We start from the raw sequence: 19,571 nt of genomic DNA, 5'->3' as shown, positions 1-19,571 counted from the left end.
AAATGAAAATGCTTTCCTAGTGTGCACAACTAAATTATAGAACTCGTTGATGTAGGAATTACAAATGTAATTTTATGGGTTAAAAAAATAGTTCAACCAGCTATGCCAGGAGTTTTAAAGGAAAACATGACATTCCTAATTCAGGAAGTGCCTGTGCCTTTGATTCCCCAAAGATGCAAGGAGACAGCAGTAGCATTTCCTATGTTTCATCTACTTTATATCCTGTCTCTGAGCAAGTTGCTGCAGTTGATGATAGCATGGAGGGACAAGATAGAGCTGTGGTCTAATTTGTTCAGTGTCACTGCTTTTCTGCTATAACACATATATAAAATGAACCATAACAACTGAATTCGGGAGGGCAAACACACAGAAGTCTCATGAAAACATTCATTTACATAAATATTTGCATTTCCATGCACTCATATATTATACATTAATGTATGCAACAGTATTAACACAGTGTTAATATAGACTAATCACTGTGGTTATATGATGATTGTATGATTATTATATAATCATCAATATATGATAATTACTGCGAACAGTGGTTGGTATGGATTTCCTCTGGAATTCTTTCAGCTTTCTTCCTTGTCTGTTTTTCTGAAGTACTCTATTTTCCAAGCAAATGTTAGCAGATGTTCAGTCTGCACTATAAAACAGTCCAGAACACTGGTCCCAAGAGTTCTTCCATTTCAAAAGTCTGTGAATCTTTTAATACTCTTTCATTTTATTTTTAAGTTCAGGGAGATTGATAGCACTGTTCATATTTATTAGAATAATTTCCGATAAGGAAATAAAAGAATCATTAAATACAAAGCCAATTAAATTAAAACTAAAGGTCTCCAGAAACTTTTCTTACATGTGTGGTGGTGTTCTCTAATCTAAAGTACATTTTTAATATACACATAATACAAGGATCAGGAATGATGTTAGAGGAAATCCTAGGAACCCTGACTTCTCATCAGATCAAACATCAGATAATGTTGTCCTCCTCATGCATGATTTTATGTATTGTCTCATTTCACAGCAGAAAATAACAAGTAGTAAGGGGTAGATAAATTCACTGATGCAGGTCCAAAGCCTAAGGCTGACACTGCCTTTCAAAACAGTTTTGGCTATGAGTGCTTACAAACAGATGTCAGGCTGGGGAAAAAACTGATCAGCAGTGCCACTAATTTGATGTCCTCAATGCTTCACTAGCTGGATGATTTCCCATCCTGGACTACTGGCCCATTAAACCTGTCTTTAATTACACAGTCATAAAGCTGAATGACAGAAAATACATAATTAAGACTAGTCAAATAGAAGGCAAAGGATCTACATTGATCTCATTTGTCTGAGATAGTGAGGGACAAATTGGAATCTAAGGGCTACTATAGAGCAACATTGAAATGTTTGCTTTCTGTAACACAGAGTTAAGATCTTTGTAGCTATATGGGGAAAATGCTAGGGGCATAGACAGAGTTATTATCCCAGTTATCTGGCATGCTGGGAATAAAAAAATGAATTGTATCTCCTAACGTCTTCGTGTTACAATTTTTTTCACCTGGGATGAGTCTGGAAAAGGTCTTTGTCAGTGACATAAGCAGTGCAATCAAAGGCATCCTCAGAAATCTTGGTGATGACACCAAGCTGTGTGGTGCAGTCACATGCTGGAGGGAAGTGATGACGACCATTGGCCTGGACTGGCTGGAGAGGTGGGACTGTCTGAAAACTGTAAAGATCTACAGGGCCAAGTTCTGGGTCCTGCAGGTGGGTCAGGGCCATCCCAATCACAAGTAAAGGCTGGGCAGAGAATGGCTTGATACCAAACCTGGGAAGAGGGACTTGGGGGTGCTGGTTGATGAGAAGCTCCACACGACCCAGCCACGTGCACTGGCAGCCCAGAAAGCCCCAAGTGTGTCCTGGCCTGCATCAGAAGTGTGGCCAGCAGGTCGAGGTGGGGAGGGATTCTTCCCCTCTGCTCCTCTCTGGCGAGGCCCTACCTGCAGTGCTGCTTCCTGCTCTGTGGCCCCCAGCACTGGAAAGATGTGGAGCTCCTGAAGTGAGTCCAGAGCAGGCCACAGAGACGCTTCCAGGGCTGGGAGACCTCTCCAATAGAGAGAGGCTGGGGGAGCCGGAGATGTTCAGCCTGGAGAAGAGAGGGATCCAGAGAGACCTTAGAGCCGCTTCCAGTGCCTAAAGGGAATTGCTGGAGAGGAACTTTGGGCAAGGGTCTGGAATAATAGGACAAATGGGAATGGCTTTAAATTGAAAAAAGGGGAAGTTCAGATTATGTATTAGGAAGAAATTCTTCCCTGTGAGAATGGTGAGGTCCTGGAACAGGCTGCCCAGAGAAGCCATGACTGCCCCATCCCTGGAAATGTCCAAGGCCAGGTTGGAAGAGGCTTGGAACAATCTGGGATAGTGGAAGGTGTCCCTGCATATGGCAGGGAGTGAGAATGAAATTAACTTTACAGTCCTTGACTTCATCAAGACAGAAGTTATTCAACTTGTTTGCTACAACTTCATTGCTCCTTTAGTCAGGAGAAATAATGAAAAGATCACCAGAACTGCATCTTCAGTATCATAATGCACATTGGATGTCAGCAAATTAAAGCTGCCAAATTAAGACTCAAATGTTTGGTTGCCTTTGAGCTGAACTTTTTGACTGCAGAGACACATTAGAGATGGTTGTCAATTGCCACTTTGCTCTCATTTCCCAAAGCTGCAAACACACCGCCTCTGCATTCAATTGTTCAGGAAGAGTCTGTATGATTGTAATCATTATCCTTGTGTAAAAGGCTGCATCTGTAAAAGAAGACTACTTCTACTGAAAAAATACTAATATTTCAGAAAATTTGAGATGTTTGTTCTACTCTAACGGCCTTTTTTAAAATGCAGTTTATTTTCCTAATATTCACCATCCTGTAAACTTTTTATCAGGAAAATTCCATATATATATATATATATATATATATATATATATATATATATATGTATATTACAGTATTTCTGTGTTTTTTTAAATCCTGTATGAATTTCTAAAGTTGCTAGTCATACTAAATCACTTCAGGTATTCACAGGACATACTGTCATGTATTAAAATGTACCATAATATGCCATGTCTCATTATTCTTTGCTCTAGATTCTTGAACTAAAGACTGGAACTCTCAACCAAGATTAATGACTTGGGCCTAAAAAATCAGTCTAATCTAATAACTTTGAATTTTAATAGCTTTTGAGTTTAATACAGCTTTTGCCTCAGTCCTATTTTACTTAGACATGTGGGCAGTATGGTTTTTTCCATGACTGATCTGCAGGTTTTGCTTTTGTGGCCTGTCTGCTAATCAATTTTAAGAATCAGTAAATATCGCTGTGTGTTTCAGTGGAAAAGATACACTCAAAGAGCCTTCAGCAATAATAAACCATTAATGCGGAGACTGATAAGCCTAGTCTGCAATTTCAATTAACAGTTTCTAATTTCTTCCTTTCATATCTTCTGTTAATTCTTTATCTTTAAGCTTTGTCTTGTGTTTGCTTCACAGAAACATCATTAAGGGGCAAAGACTGAGAAAAAAATCAGATTATTTCTTTTTAATAGAAAAGAAGATTAATTTGTTGTGTTGAAGACGAAATAACATTTTAATGATGATTAGGGGTGTATAAATAGTTTTCAATAAGAGAGATTAATGCAGTTTTGATAACCATTATAGCAAAATATTGAGGGCAAACTGCTAATACATTGGCATCACTGATTTTATGAACTATTTTTATTTCTATTCCCACTGTCATAAAAAAGTGTCTAAGCAAAATAGAATGGTTAGGAATATGCAGTGAAGAATATCTGAGCAATTATGTAAATTGTTTTGACTCTTGGAAATCAGAATGTAACTAAGCATTTACATTTTACTGCAATATTTTTATTATTATTATCATTATTTCACCTTTAATAGAAGCTATTTTGTGTGTGGGTGAACCAGAAGATTATGTTATAGCTAGCAAGAATGTTAACATAATTTTTGGTACACTGCGTTAATAAAACAAATGTAATGAGCCATAGTGGTGTGCAATATCAGGTCAATGTGAGAATTAAACTGCAAGTAATTATAATACTAAGATTGGTTGTATTCTAATTATCCCATGGCTAATAGTACAGAGTCGATTGTCTGAAACCAAAATTATTTGGGCTGGAGTTGTTTTAGTATAGATGAATATTAGCAGATGCATTGTCATTGAAGTGATATTGTCATTTGTTTTTCAGTAAAAAAAATCTCTCAAATAAGCACTTAGAATTTTCTTCTAAACGGAAATGCAAAATATGCTGGATTGTGAGGAGCAGTGACACTGGCTCCTTGCATTTATTCTGGGTTTTATGGTGTAAGTAATGTTAAGCAAATTTGTATTCCACATATCTCATAATGCAAGAACATGACTGTAAAAATGATCTCTATAAAATTACTAATTACCAGGGAGAAGCAGTAGATGGATATAGTTATATTCTGAGCACAAATTAGACATTAGTTCTGAGTGAGAACTCATTTCATATACAAGCTGTTTGAATTCAATCTTATTCTTAATTGAGAAGTTCAGGAAAATTTCCAGTCATAATGAAAAATGGTGGGGAAAGAGTTGGAGTTTGTTAGAGCTGTACATTGACATCAACATAAAAGATGCTGTTAAAAGTATATCCTCATTGTGTAGGACTCCCATCATCTGTCAAACCTAAAAAATCTGTTATTCAGTTATCTAAATTTGGTCTTTTCACCCAATCTGTCACTGTTCAAGGGGAGCAACAAATGTTCTGTGCAATCATATAAACATCTGTCCTATGTAAAAATAATGCCTTGCTATGTAGTGAATACCTGTCTGCACTGCACTGACTTATTCTTTTTGGTGTTATTAGCTGTGAAGGGGGACTGATATTTGGGGGGGGGGGAAATACATGTTCCGCAAAGTATATGGGTTAAGTTAACAAATTCGTTTAGCTCGGTGAATTTTGGCCCAACGGAAATGTTGCCTAAAGGAAGAATTCTGCAAAGGTCCCAGCTCTATCCCCAGCAATTAGCAGAGCCTGTTTTTCTAATCTAATTTTTGCTTCAACTCTATGTAAATTTACTTTACATAGAACTTTCATAACTAATAACGTTCTCTCATAACAGTTTTTATCAACAGTAGAATTTTCAGCAAATTTATTCCTGTTTCTCATTGTGATAGATCAGTGAACATCCTTTTCCTCACATGAATCTCTTTATCATTCAAAAGATAAGAATGCAGTTTATTTTAGAGATTGTTCATCAATTTGCTCCAAGACTATTACAAAGCATACTGGTTCATCCTAATTTAAAGCTCTTGCTGCTTAATGTATTGCATCACTCACATGCTTCTGGTTCTGCTTCATTTTATTTTCCCAGTAAGAGGTCCATAAGCAGGAGCTGAAGCAGGAGCAGACAGGCATGTCCCCACTGCTGGGGCCTGGGGAGATGTTGTCCTGCTAGACTCCTCTCTCATTTTGAGAAGCCTCACAGTGGAGATTACGAACCAATTCCCTTCATTTTCTAAGCTGATAAGAATTCAGGTAATAAGTTTTCTACATGTAAGGAAAGTATTCATCCATGAACGAATTCTTGTTATTGAAGTAAATGAAAGATCATTACATACATCAGTGGCTTCAGTGTAAAAACCAGTGTTGGGCTAGTTACTGCTAGACAGCTGCGAGGGCTGGATGTTTTGTAAGGGCAGGGAAACCAGAAATCAGTAGTGAGGAGCTGCACATTATCACAGAGCTGTGGTTTAGACAACTGTTGTGGTTTAGCCCCCTCCAAACCCCAAGCCCCTCCAGCATCTTGCTTACTCCCTGGCCAATAGGATCAGGGAGAGAATTGGAAGGGTAAAAGCTGGAAAACTCATGGGTTGGCATAAAGAGAGTTTAACATGGAAAGAAAAAGCCATGCACACCAGCAAAGCAAAAAAGAGAATTAATTCACTGCTTTTCATGGGCAGGCAGGTGTTCAGCCATCTCCGGACAGCCAGAAACCATCACATGTAACAGTGGCTTGGGAAGACAAACATCATCATTCCAAACATCCTCGACTTCCTTCTTCTTCCCCCCACTTTATACACTAAGCATGATGTCACATAGTCTGGAACATCCCTGTGGTCACTTGAGGTCGCCTCTCCTGGCTGTGTCTCCTCCCAGCCTCCCAAAGACCCCCATCCCCTCCCCAGCCTGGCAGTGCAAAAAGCAGAAAAGGCCTTGGCTCTGTGCAAGCCCTGCTCAGCAATAACAAAAACATCTTGTGTTATCCACCCTGTGTTCAGCACAAACCCAAAACACAGCTCCTGGGAAAAACCTAACTCTACCCCATCCAAATCCAGTACACCAGCACAAGGTAGTCTGCAGCATCCAACTGAGGTGAGTAGATCCAGATCCTCAGATGAGTCTTATGCTGAAGAGGCATATCCAAGAAAAACATCAACATGAGAGCTCCAAATACATGGTCAGGATCACGTCTGACAACAACCAGCACCAACCACTGTCCACAGATCACCAAGCAAGGCCACAGAGTTGAGGCTATTTAATATGTGGAAAAACAGAACAACCCTTGTCAGGATGTCAAGGGTATCTTACAGATAAAGCACTATTCTAAAGAGGAATATAACAATCCCAGTGTTTTCATCAGTTTGTTAAGTTCTCCAGCTCTTTAAAGAGTCTAAAACCAGTGTTACATTTTAGCATCTGAGCCAGCTTTCACTCAATTCATGGAGATTTTCAGCGTGCAGGTCGTATCAGTGAGGAAGGTTCTCAAAACACCTTGTAACCAGCAGAATTGTGGTGGTGCTTCAAAAAGGCCAGTGAAGCTGACTGGAGGATCTCAGAATTCTGATGTCAAATCATCCTTGTTAAACTAAACTATAGTAAACAGTCATCTGTAGTAAACTATAGTAAACACTGTGCGCTTTGGGGCAAACTATATATGTATCAAAGTATTTGCAAAGAAGACATAACTTTTGTTGCCTGTTGTAATTTTATTTTCATTCTCTATCTTGTACTCATAGTAAAACTAAAATGATGAAAAACCTTGCAGAAAGGATTTTCTCCTCTGTCTTCATTTCCCTCTTTCCAAGTTTTCTTCACAGTTATGTCTTGTTGATTAACACAGTACAGACAGCATCAATATTCATACTTTAAGGACAGCTATTGAGATCTATGTGTCTCTGGCTCAATAATATGCAGATTCTGAGGGATTTTTATTTTAGGACAGCAGAAAGAGAATTTAGAAAGTGATATTTAAAGAGATTATTAATAACTAATAACATTGGCTACACAATTTGATTGCTTTGCAATTACCTCAGAAGAGAGGGTCCATTAGACTTTGAGGTACATCTTGTTTAACATAAGCTTAGAGGAATATAGCTCTTCTCCAGAAGGAGAGTCAATTTTCAAAACATTTAAGAATGAAAACAAAATAGAAGTATAAAGAAAATCCTGCAGTCTCTGTTGCAGATCAAGGGCTTTTCACCTCAGTAAAACTAGCACTTTGTCACATAAAGCTCAACTCAGGTTAGTGAAATTAATATCTGGTTTCTCTCTCCCCCCAAACAGTTTTATACATCTTCAAGAGAACTGATAATGTGTAAGGCTGTAATCAGCTACAGTAATGTACTTTATGTATGCATCAAGCAATGGAATTTCAAAATTATGATTATTTACAAAATTATGATTAGCAAGGATTTCCCCTCTCTTATTTTGAATGCTAACAAATTAAGATACCAAAGAAGACTATGGTTTCAAACAAACAGAGCTGACTTTGCCCAGACAAAAGCTCTTGTCTGGGTATTGAACAATTAAACTTATATAATGTTGTGCCTCAGTCTGTTCACATCTGGATTTAGATTTCAGATTAAGCTTTATTCCTCCCAGAATACCTGTGTCTGGTAGCCTACAGAAGGAAGCTGATGTCTGCCTGTGCAGACATAGCCCCTGTACAGTGCTCACAGGATCAGATCTCAAATTCAAACCTTAACATTATTAGGGTTGGGAAAAATCTCTCCTCTCTTTGGAAATCTAATGTGGAGCTGTACAGCAGGATGAGTAGCACTCTAAAGAGCATCTCTGGGTGAGCCATATGTGGGAATGATGATTTCCTTTCACTGATAAAGAGAAAATGGAGTCAAGATGACTAACTCAGATGGAAGGTTGTTATGTTTTATTGTCATAGGAACTCACAGAATCACAGAATACTCTGGGTTAGAAGGGACCTTTAAAAGCCATGTAGTTCAGTGCCTCGACAATAATCAGGGACGTCTTTAAACAGATCCAGTTGCTCAGAGTTGCATCCAACCTGACATTGGATCTTTCATGGGTTGGGGCATCCACCACCTCTCTGGGCAGCCTGTTCTGGGGTTTTAGCACCCTTGTTGTAAAAAACTTCTTCCTTATATTTTAATATCTTTTAATAAAAATGGATCCTCCTTCAGCTTTATACCTCTTACCATATTGCTGCAGGTGCTGATAATAAGTTTGTCCCCATCATTCTTACTGGCCCCCTTCAAGTACTGAAAATCTTGTCTGCCTTACCTAGTCTTAAAAACTAGAATAAAAAATGAAAATAAAAAAAGTGAAAATAAAATTTATAGCAGCCCATCTGTTAGAGACTATAGGTAGAAACTGCTGCATTATTCCTCCTGAGGTTTTGTGTTTGTAATTTAGTATGGTATGTGTGGAGTGCTTAAATTAAACAATTGTAAAAGCACAGTACAATAGGTGTGTACTCAAGAGTGTCTGTAATAGACAGAGAAAAATTAGGGAGACTCTGAATGAGTCTAAGGAACCATCTGTTAAACAGGATCTGAAATAATAGAACAATACAATGCAAATCCGTTGTGGCTGATTCCAGGTACACTTGTGGTTTGAGAAGGACAGTGATGAAAATGCTATTTATTAATTACTTCCTGGAAAACTTCCTTGTACAGTCAATCACCACCTGGAGACAGAATTAGTTTTTACAAAAAGTTCCACAAATGTGAATAATGGCAATATTAACAGTCCATACTTATATCGAGTCTAACATTTGGGAACAACAAGAACTTCATAAATAGAGTAAAAAATTCAAAACTACAGTGAGGAAGTTATATAATAGAACTAGGAAGTCCTGTGGGTCAAACAGAAAACAACATGAGGTTTTTCTGTTAATATTTAAAGTGACCTTTGAACTACCTGTGGTTTGGATGGGCTTGTAATTTAAAGGTTTTAACCAGCAAAACCCTCCATTCTGAAGAAGAGTTTGCTGTTCTCTGAACTGTTTGTGATGCTGTGCAAGAAACAATGATGATTTTTTGTACATTGCCCAAATTGAAGGTGAGTGAATTATTTAGAGTGATCTCAAGTTAATACATTGTTTTAAGATCATATTCAACAAAAATTCTATATTAAAGAGACAATCTAACCAAAGTGAAAACAGTTTTGTAGCACTCCCAAAATAGAAAGCTGTGAAGACATCTGGGTTGTATCAACTTCCCACTTACCTCTTTTTTTGCTGGTAGTCATCAGATCACTGTACAAATACGAATGATCTGTATGCAGGTTCCCTCTTTTTTTCTTTTCTCCACTTAATTCAGAAGAAGTCCTCAAAATCTCACAGTTTTTACAGGGGAAAAAGGTTGTAGGTTTTGATCTTTTACCAGGATATATCCTGAGCCTTGTGATAAGCCTCACAATAACTATTTTAGGAATCTGAAGATTTACATGCACTTTGGTAAGAATAGGAAATGTTAGGGGCTTTTTCCATAATAAATAATTTATTTAATTTATTATGTTATTTAATTTAATTCCGTTCCATGTACATATTAATGTGACTCTCACTGATGCATTGTCTGAGTGGTTTCCTGTAGTACAATAAGCAAAATGTTCCCCATCTGCCTCATGTGGATCATTCTCAGCATTAGAGGAGCAATATATGATCGGTTAAATGCTTTGTTTTGTCAATGTTTCATTTTATTTGATTTTTAAAATAGATTCTGTTTTATTTTTATTTCAGAAAAAGTAGTTCAAGGAGAAATAATCTTGGTCTTGGGATGCAACAAGAGATTTCAATTTTAGGTCCTCAAAAATGTTATTCCGGAGCTTAAGAAGCTTTTTGGATATAGTTTGTTGTACCTCGAGAAAAACTGCGTGGTGGTTTAAAAATCCTTACTGTATTTAAGAGCTAAAATTATCAATCACAATTGTTACTCAGATTTATAATATTTCAGAAATTATAAATCTGTGTCATAAACTCATTGGGTATAATGTCAGAGATTGAGGGTATCTGAGAACCTGATGTCATGGGCTAGAAAGCAGGTCCAGCAGGTCCAACCTCTGTTAGAAGAAAAACTCTTACACATCAGAGCATGACATTTGATGGCTTCATGCTAAAGTTTACTGCATCATGAGCATGAAATGGGACCATGAGTTCCAGCTCTACAAGCCTGCCCCTGATTTCCCCAATGAACACTGTGCATGGCCCATCAGAAATGGCACAAGTTTGTTTAACAGGTAATCTTTTAAGTATAGCACATGAGATGGTCCGTGAAACTTTTGAAACACAACTGTCACAGATGATGGTACACTCAATGGGTCACCACTTATGTCTTGGGCAGGAAAATCCTTGAGATTCAGCTGCAGGTAGAGCGACTTGAAAAATCTAGTTAGCTGCTAGGAAAAGAAGTGCTTGCCTTCACCAGTGAGAGGCTAAATAAACATATTTTGTCTCCATCAATAGTGTCTTTGCCAGATTTTGCCATCTGACATAGGGATTTACCTGGTTCCTCAGAACTATCTCAATGTTCCCATAGTGAAACCAGAAATGTAGTTGGCTAAAAATGGTGAGGAAATCTTGGGATTTGTTCAAGTTCAAAAAGAAGTGACATAGGTCACTTGGGGCTGGGGAGGAAGAAGAAATAGTCCTATTTAAAAATTAATTCAGTAATGAGAATCTGTTCTCAAGAAGCAAATAGCAGAAGAATTTACAAAAGCCATATTTCTGTTCCGTCTTTAAAAAAAACCTATATAAACAGTACAAAAACAGTAATCTAAAATAATTGGGAAAAGTACGTGAAAGGAGGGACTGGGATCCAACATTCTGAGAGACTCACTGACACAGTATGTTGCTGAATTGTGATCCCAAAGCTAAAATTTACTTTGTTCCTGTTTGAAAGGAATTTGTGAAATTTAGAAATGAAATCAAAGAAAGGAATTTGTTGAAAATGAGAAATGTGTGCAGGAGTTGATGAAGTGGAAATGAAAGTTGCCTAGTCAAGCTTAGAGCTAAGTCTCCAAAGTAAAATATCCTTGAATCAGAACTGGACAATCTACATCATAGAATTCAAAATGAAGTGGAAGATGGTATAGCAGGCCCGAAGATGTTTTTACTAAGTATCTTTAAACAGATATCAAACATGTTGTCTGTACTTAAGGAAAAGAGACTAAGGAGAAGGTTCTTTATGCTTGAACAATAATAGTTTGTATATAAAATAAAACAAAATATTTTTAAATTCTCAGAATGAGTTTACTAAAGCTGCATTATTTGATGATCTAGAAAACAAAGTTGCCAAAATTTCTTTTTTCAGTTTTGTGTTAACTTCAGGCTGCACAAGGATCTACTGAGTAAAGTCCCCTAGGGAAATGCTTTTGAAGGTGGGGGAAATGCTCTTGAAGGTGCTGTGTTTACTTCATACGGACACAGGAGCAAGCAATTCCAAAATGCTGGAAATCAAGCAGACAAGGCAGAAGGTTAGCTTGGATGAGCAGAAATTTGTTTTGGAGCAAAGGTGAAAAAAGGAAGCGTGTGTTCTAAAAGAGCAATGTCAGGTGATGTGGGAGAAACAAAGAGATGCCTCTTGCCACTGCAGTCAGAAAATTTGTATGCCCAAAGTGCCACTGGAGATGAAACTGAGCAGAAATAAACTGGGGGGACAGGGAAAAGGGGTTTTTACATGCATTCTTGGGTACCTTGGAAAGTGCCTGGAATTGGACTCAATGATTCTGATGGGTTGCTTTCAACTCAGGATATTCTGTGACTCTGCAAATCTGTGGAAATAGAGAAAAAAAATGGATATTATGGAAGAAAATCTCTTTACTGATTTCTTTTTTTTTCCTTTACTTGCATAAAACCTCAATTAAATTGCAACATTAAACTTGTTGCACCAGGAGTCCATTAAAGATTTAGTTACCCTCTGTGGTGAATGTTAAGAAATTATTACTCAAAAGTCTATTTAAAAAGTTTAAAAATAATTAAAATATATAGGCAAGATCATTACACATCATGAGATATTTTTCCAAGGAAAATGGTAGATTGCTAAAGATTCTCAAAGGTTTTAGTTTTGGACTCAATAATTCAGAGATGAGAATGGGGTTTTGTTGATTTATCATTTGTTACCAAGAATTTGCCCCAGACAGAATGTTGCAGGTGTCTGGACTAATTTCATGTTTGTTTGGTGGTTTTGTGGCTTTGTTTTTTTGGGGTGGTTTTTTTTGTTTGGTTTGTTTTGGTTTTGGTGTTTTTGTTGTTGTTTGTTTGTTTTTCATGTTTTTCATACTTGAATCTTGAAAGAAAAATAATAACTAATCTTCAAAACTGACCCATGTGCCAAGTAGAGGTGAGTTTTCTGTTCAAATCACCTGAGAAATGAAAACAGGAGGGTTTTTCTTTAATTCTCGTTATTTCAGGACCTCAATTTTGCAGACTTCTGTAGCTGTTTCATTTTACAATGTTTTGTGGAATGTTTTATAGTTACTATTTTTGTTGTTGCTGTTATTCAGGGTGTTTATAATTGAATTTTTATAGCTGATGATATTAGTACTCATTTCTTTGCTTAAGGCATTGTTGGGCAGATCTAGATGTGGGAAATAGATATTCTGTATTTAATGTTCACCATACTCACATGAGTTTTTACCAAGAGATGGTAAGTTTTAAGAGTCTAAAAAATCTCAATCAAAAATCAAAATTTTAAAAAAAATTGTGAAGTATAAATTCACAAATTATTATTCAAATATATAAAATTTGTCAACCAAGAGAAAAGCTTACAGAAAGAGAAACATGTAGTTATTATTACTACTACTACTACTACTTCTTGGATAAAGTTCTGTGCTGGTGTCTGGGAGATGTTATCTCACCATTCTTATTTCTCCCATATCAAAATTAATGATATAGACCACTAGGCAGGTTTTGGCTTCGTATCCATAATTTTCACAAAAAGGAGTCTTCCTCCAGGAAGACCCACCAGGGGATTAAGGCTGTGTCTTATAATTTTGGCAAAGTGATTTCCTTTTTTTTTTTACTAGGGTTTTAATTTTCACATATTAATAGCATCTCATGATATTTTAAGCTAATATATTCAACCCTCATCTGGGTACTCTTACTGTTTCTGAATGTCAAGTATAGTCTCATCTTTTTATTAGTCACTCCTATAGATAAGGTTTTTTCATTTTATAGCTTTTTGACTCCCTCAATCAGCTGGTAAAGTTATCATTTCTTGCAAAAGAGCAGTTTTCAAAAAAAAAGCAATCATGTTCACTTTGCTAGTCTTAACAATATTATGTGCTTTAAGTGGCCACTGTGGATATTATTTTTCTAAACATAGAACAATTTTTCCTGAACACACTGCCTCTGCTCACTGTGTGCTGAGACATCAGGCAACAGTCTTTGGATGCAGGAATTACAGCTGGCACAGCCAGCGATTTGGTCCAACAGTAGGCCCATAGACACCTGGGCTTTTTTAGACAGATTTCTTGAATAGCAAAGAATTAGACAACTGCAAATCAGATAGAAAAATGGGGATGCAACTCCACTCTTTCTTGTGGTTTTTGTGATGGCAGTGACATTCAGGGGCTCATTACAATGTGGCAGAGGTTTCTGTGCTATTCCATGAACAAAGTTGCTAATATTGCTCTGCAACAACAATCAAAATAGCACCTTTTTCATCTCTCTCTAATTATATAATTGTGGGGTGGTTGGAGTTGGAAGGACCTTACATACAGATGATCCCATTGCACCCTCCGGCTGTGGGTAGGGACACCATCCTCTAGACAAGGTATCTCCAAGCCCCATCCAGCCTGGTTTTGAGCACTGCCAGGGATGGAGGAGCCACAGATCCTCTGGACATCATCTACCTTGCCTTACCACCCTCACAGCCAAGATATTTTTCTAATATCCAAACCTGTGCTTTGTCTGTGTGAAGCTTTCTCCCCTTTTTCTGTCCCTCCAGGTCCATGCACACAGTCCCTCTCCAGCTTTTTTCTTTTTCTTTTTCTTTTTCTTTTTCTTTTTCTTTTTCTTTTTCTTTTTCTTTTTCTTTTTCTTTTTCTTTTTCTTTTTCTTTTTCTTTTTCTTTTTCTCTGCCTGGCTGCCTGTCTTTTCTTTCTCATGTCTATCTTATTTAAAACCCAACTTTTCCTTTATAGCTCAAGCCAGGACTCTAAAATTAATGGCAGAAGGCCATGCAGGACAGGGATGCCAGTTCAGTAGAGTGGTATGCATCCAATGCTTTACAGAATAACTCATGGTAAAAGTGATTGTTTGAGTACCCTCACCGGTAGTTGTTTATTGGTTCCAGACCTGCTGTGGAGTGAAGTGCAAGGTGCAGTGAATGTTTGCAAAGAAGTGAAGGCATACTCTTCTAAGAAGTACCAACATTTATCTGTCAGCCTCTGTCCAAAGGATACCATCTCAGTTGTTCTCACCCTTTATCATATGTGTATAACCTTTGGCAACTGAAAAACATATCAGTGCAACAAAAATAACAACAACCACCAGACAAAACAACAATAACAAAAAAGCCCCCTGCCACCCAACCCACTCTGTGACACTGAATGCCTTGATCTTCAGAAATCAGACGTTAGAAGCATTTCTAATCCCGTATTTGTGAATAGCTGCTGTTTGGATGAATAACCTGAGCATTTTGCCTTATGGATAATGATATGGGTTAGCTATTCTGAAATGTTCAGGAAGATTCCAGATATCCTTCCTTCTGAAAAAAGACGAATGTAAAGGAACAGAAAAGAAATACAAAATAAAAGGTTTTCTTTCTCTTAGAAATGCAATCATCATACAAGGTCCAAAAGAAATTCCAATTACTGAATCCATGATAACAGCAGAAAGACTTGAATAATTAAATGATTATTGTATACAGGCGCTTCGATGGGACTTGTAATTCACAAAACTCTTTTTCATTTATTCAGATTCATAAGGTGAAAAGGGAAAAAATTGAAAAGCAAGTTGAAAATCCTATTAACCACTCCTGCTATCTTTGTACCTACACAGGCATATGACTGGATTCCTTTGCAACTGCAGATGTTTTGAGACAAAGGACATCTGTAGAGAGTGACTGCCAGAAAAACATTGTTGTCTGTTTTTGTGAAATAAGCCAGGCAATTAGTAAAAAGCTTAGGGTTCACTGTAAAAGCTATCTAGCCCTATAACTAATGTTCCCTTGGCTATTAACAGTTCACCTGGGACTATATCCTGCTGATATGTTTATTTGATAGTTTGCTGCCTATTGGAATGGGTAGGCATGGATGGAATATTTCTACTTAAGCTGGATTTTTTTAGGTCCACTGACATTTAATTTTTTTAAAGACTTTTCACTTCTTTTTACAATATTAGCCCACGTTTTTCCATCAGAAAGTGAAAATAATTCTGTTTATAGTGCTTGGGGAAAGTGGATTTTCAATTAACAGCTTTTACCAAAAACATTACTTGGAAGTTGTTTGGAAACTGAAGTAATATATTCTGGCCAACTATTGTTATGACTGAATAATGTAATTTCAAACACTGAACTTGACAGAAAGTTCATCAAAATAAATTAAAGGTATTCCAGTGACTTTCATCACACCCTGTGTCTGGCAGTAAAAAGCTTTGGAGTCAAGCCCAAGTAGGTTATAACAATGAGCTAATTATTCCATGATCTATGGAACTTATGATGAGATGCTTTTTCTACCGTCTCGGATTGTAGAGGAGTCTTGTCTCTGCCTCGGCCAGCCCTGACACCTCAACAGTGAAGGGCACGGCTCGGTAGCTGGGTGAACCTCACCGAACCCTGTGAGTTCTTGTCTTGCTTGAAGGAGTGAAGCAACGACAGCAGGAAAAAAGAGGAGGCTGTTCTGGGTTAACTGCTGGCTTTATTCATCAGGGTATCTGCCCCAGCAGACACCCCTCAGCAGAAGCAGCGGGGGGGAAAAGCGAGGGAAAAAAAGCGGGAAACCCCCCAATGCAACACTTTTTATTGGGGGGAGGAACTCAGGGATGGGTTTAACTGAGGACAAATCAGGGATCATGTGGGTATGGCTCTGCAGGTAAATGACACACATTGTAACAAATCAATAACTCGGGTGGGGAGACAGCCAAAGTCTTGTCCAATCACTTGGAGTTCTTACTGGAACTTTCCAGACTTTTGGGAGAGACCCCAAAGTGACAGACAAGACCCAGGGGCTGGATAACTTCTGATTGACATAGAACTGGGGTTGGGATGAAACCAATAAGAGCGGAACATGGGTGGCATGGAGCAAACCATTATAACTTATAAAAAGGAATATAAAACAAGGAACAAATACATACATAAAACTGATAAAACCAAAACCACACCACTACATCGGATTTAGACTGAAATCTATAATGTCCTTTCAAAGAGCACTTTGAGACCATGACAATCGGTAATATCACAGAAAAGAATCTAACGCTGCTTCATTGACTGACATAAACAGGATGATAATACCATAAAAGTGAAAATAATTCCATTCATAGTATTTTGAGGAATTGGATTTTCCATGAACAGATTTTATGAGAAAAAAAATGCTTTGGAAATTTATTTGGAAACCAAAGTTATATATTCTTTAATATATTTTAACTAAAATATTTATTAATATATTTAAATAGTTTATTATATATATTATTTTATAATAAGTATTATATTTTTGAGAGAGCACTTTGCTGTATAAAAGTCACCCTTCCAATTTCATTTGTCCCCTGAGAACCTAAGAGACCAGAGACTTGTAAACAAAGAGAGGGATAAACAGCCAAGTTATTCAGCAAATATTCACTAACTTGCAGCACTGAAAGACCTTAGGAGAGGGAGAGAATTCCATTAGGTATGATATACTGTCACAAAAATTGAAGGGCCTGATCCTTCTCTCAGGAAGAGAACGGAACACATTCACTGATTTTGGAGGAACAAAAGCTAATGGGAGATTATTATGGAAAGAAGAAAATCAGATTCTAGGCTTATCAACCTGACAGCTTACATCGCCACTTAATTGTTAAAATACACAAAAGAGAAACAGCTATTTTAAAAAGAATAAAATAATTTCCTAAAACACCTAAAGTCTATGAACAAGGTTTATCTAAAACCTTCATATAGAATGAAAATGATAATTTATTTAGTAGTTTTACAGAAATATCTTGGCTGATTGACTTTTATGATGGCTTGCGTTTGCTTCTTTCAGTCCTAAGACTAATTACGTTTTAGACAGAGACATTGATTAGATAATGCTACCCAAGCACTGGTTCTTAATGATGCAAAACGTGAGCCTCAGAACTAAACTGTGTTTTCAAAAATCACTGTGGCCACAGGGCCTCTACACCCTGTTAGTCCCAGCTTTTGCAGCTTGAGGCAAGCTGTAGTGTTGCTTTGTTATCCTAATATGGAGGAAAAAAGGAATGGAAAAACAGGGAATTTTCCTGCTGTATTTAAAGGAAAAAATTGCAAACGGATTTTGAAGAAAAGAGGTAGAGATAAGTATTAATGGAAAAAAAAAAAAACCAAAACCAATAACACCTATTTAGAGAAACAGTGGCATTTTGGTTAACTATTTAGGGTTGTTATAATCTCATTTCTACTTTCTCACCTGCTCAGCATACTCAGGAATGTTTTTTCCCTTCCCTCTTTCACAGCTTCAAATTTATAGTAATTCTTTTTTTCACCACATTTGAAACAACTTAATGAGGATTGAAATAAAATGCAGAGCAAATTGCATGTGCTTAGAGTGCCTAAGGTAATAAAAAGGCTGGGCTTGGGCTAGGGCCAGGAAAAGCACTTGCAGGTAGGTTTAATTATTAAAAGTTTGAGCTATTGGCTGTTCTCCAGTTCTTTCATTCAGTGTGAATTTATTTTGTTCTGGATGTTTTTTTAACTCAGTGTATTTTGTGAAAGCATACTAGTCATTGGAGTGACTTTGTTCATGTTAAGAAGGAGCTACCAATTCACACAGAATCCTATAACAGTTTGGGTTGGAAGGGACCTTAAAGATCATCTCATGCCAGCACTCTGCCATGGGCAGGGACAGCTTCCATCCCAGGTCATTCCAAGCCACATTCAGTCTGGCCTTGGACACTCCTAGAGATGGGGCAACCATAGCTTTTCTGGGCAACCTGTGCCAGGGCCTCAGCACCCTCACAGGGAAGAATTTCTCCCTGTCTATCTCTGCCCCCTGTCAATTTGAAGCTGTTATATGAAAACCATTGAAGACAGCATTAATAAAACCATGATTCTTCAATTTGAAAAGCAAAGGTGCAAGAAGGCCTAAAGATTTTGGGAAAATGCGATGGTGATCTAGCTCAGAACTCAGGATACCTTTTGAAAATGATGGGGGTAAGAGGATTTGAACTCATATGAAATAAATGTGTTCTTTTCTCTTCTTCTCCTTCTTCAGAACTATTTCTTTTGTCTTCAAAGTGAGTAGTTGTAGTAGTCCACATCATCCTTCTTTGAAATGCAGAGTAAGAGAGCCTTGCTCCCAGGGGAAAGTGACACCAAAAGTGTCCTCTCTTACTCAACAGTAATTTTTCTTTTCAGTGACTGTTTTTTGGGGTTTTTTTTGGCCATCATCACTTGTTCATGTAGAGAAGATTGATTTACAAAACAAAAAAATTATGTAACTTGGGTTGTAACTTGGCAAAATACACAACTGAATTTATTGCAGTTTAACAGCAGGTCTTTCTTTCCTTTATGAAGGATTATAGAGTCCAGGAAGTTAAAGTGAATATAATTCCGAATTATAACTAATTCTATAATTGGAGAAGCAATAATTTTTATCATCATATCTGCCTTGGTCATATTAATGAATTATTAAATGCTAATAAATTAGTGAAAAAATATTTCAGCAAAGAATATATATATATGATGACTAAATCTATCACCTGAACCCAAATCTTAGTGGAAAACAATTTACAAAAGTCCATTTCCTAAAAATAATTATATGGGTTATTCAGCAAGTCCATTAAAAAGAAATGAATACCAATTCTGTTGAAATGAAAAGGATCCATTTTTGGTTTGATGAATAGCTTGACTCATGCTGCAAATATGAAAGAACATTTGAAAAATATTTTATATATAAGATGATAGTTTTAACTAATACAGCTTGGAAACTTGCCTGAAAACAATATACACAAGATAATGCTAAGACAAATAAACACAAGATAATGCTAAGTGTGCACATATTGTAAAATATATAGATACACAATTTTGTATTAAATCCTTCTTCATTTAATTTAAGTACTGGTAGGAAAAAAAATCATGGCAAGGATACTGTATCCATCTCTCCATGGTATACTGTAGAG

General features: G+C 37.0%; 1 protein-coding gene across 6 annotated transcripts in view; it reads left to right on the top strand.

Annotated features, from left to right (window-relative positions):
* The window catches only part of RIT2 (Ras like without CAAX 2), a 182,728-nt gene that overhangs the window by 111,650 nt on the left and 51,507 nt on the right, over positions 1–19,571 (top strand). Inside the window, exon 6 of one of the 6 annotated variants that reach the window (XM_083883564.1) lies at positions 14,575–14,629. The exons of the other annotated variants lie outside the window; for them this stretch is intronic. The gene's annotated coding sequence lies outside the window, so the exon portion shown is untranslated. Of the gene's footprint in view, positions 1–14,574; positions 14,630–19,571 lie in introns of those variants that run through there. 6 annotated transcript variants of the gene reach the window in all.

This window comes from Zosterops lateralis, assembly GCF_965231275.1.
Source record: "Zosterops lateralis genome assembly, chromosome: Z".
NCBI lineage: Eukaryota > Metazoa > Chordata > Aves > Passeriformes > Zosteropidae > Zosterops > Zosterops lateralis.
Note: the sequence above shows the minus strand (reverse complement) of the source record. Positions and strands in the feature narration are given on the sequence as shown.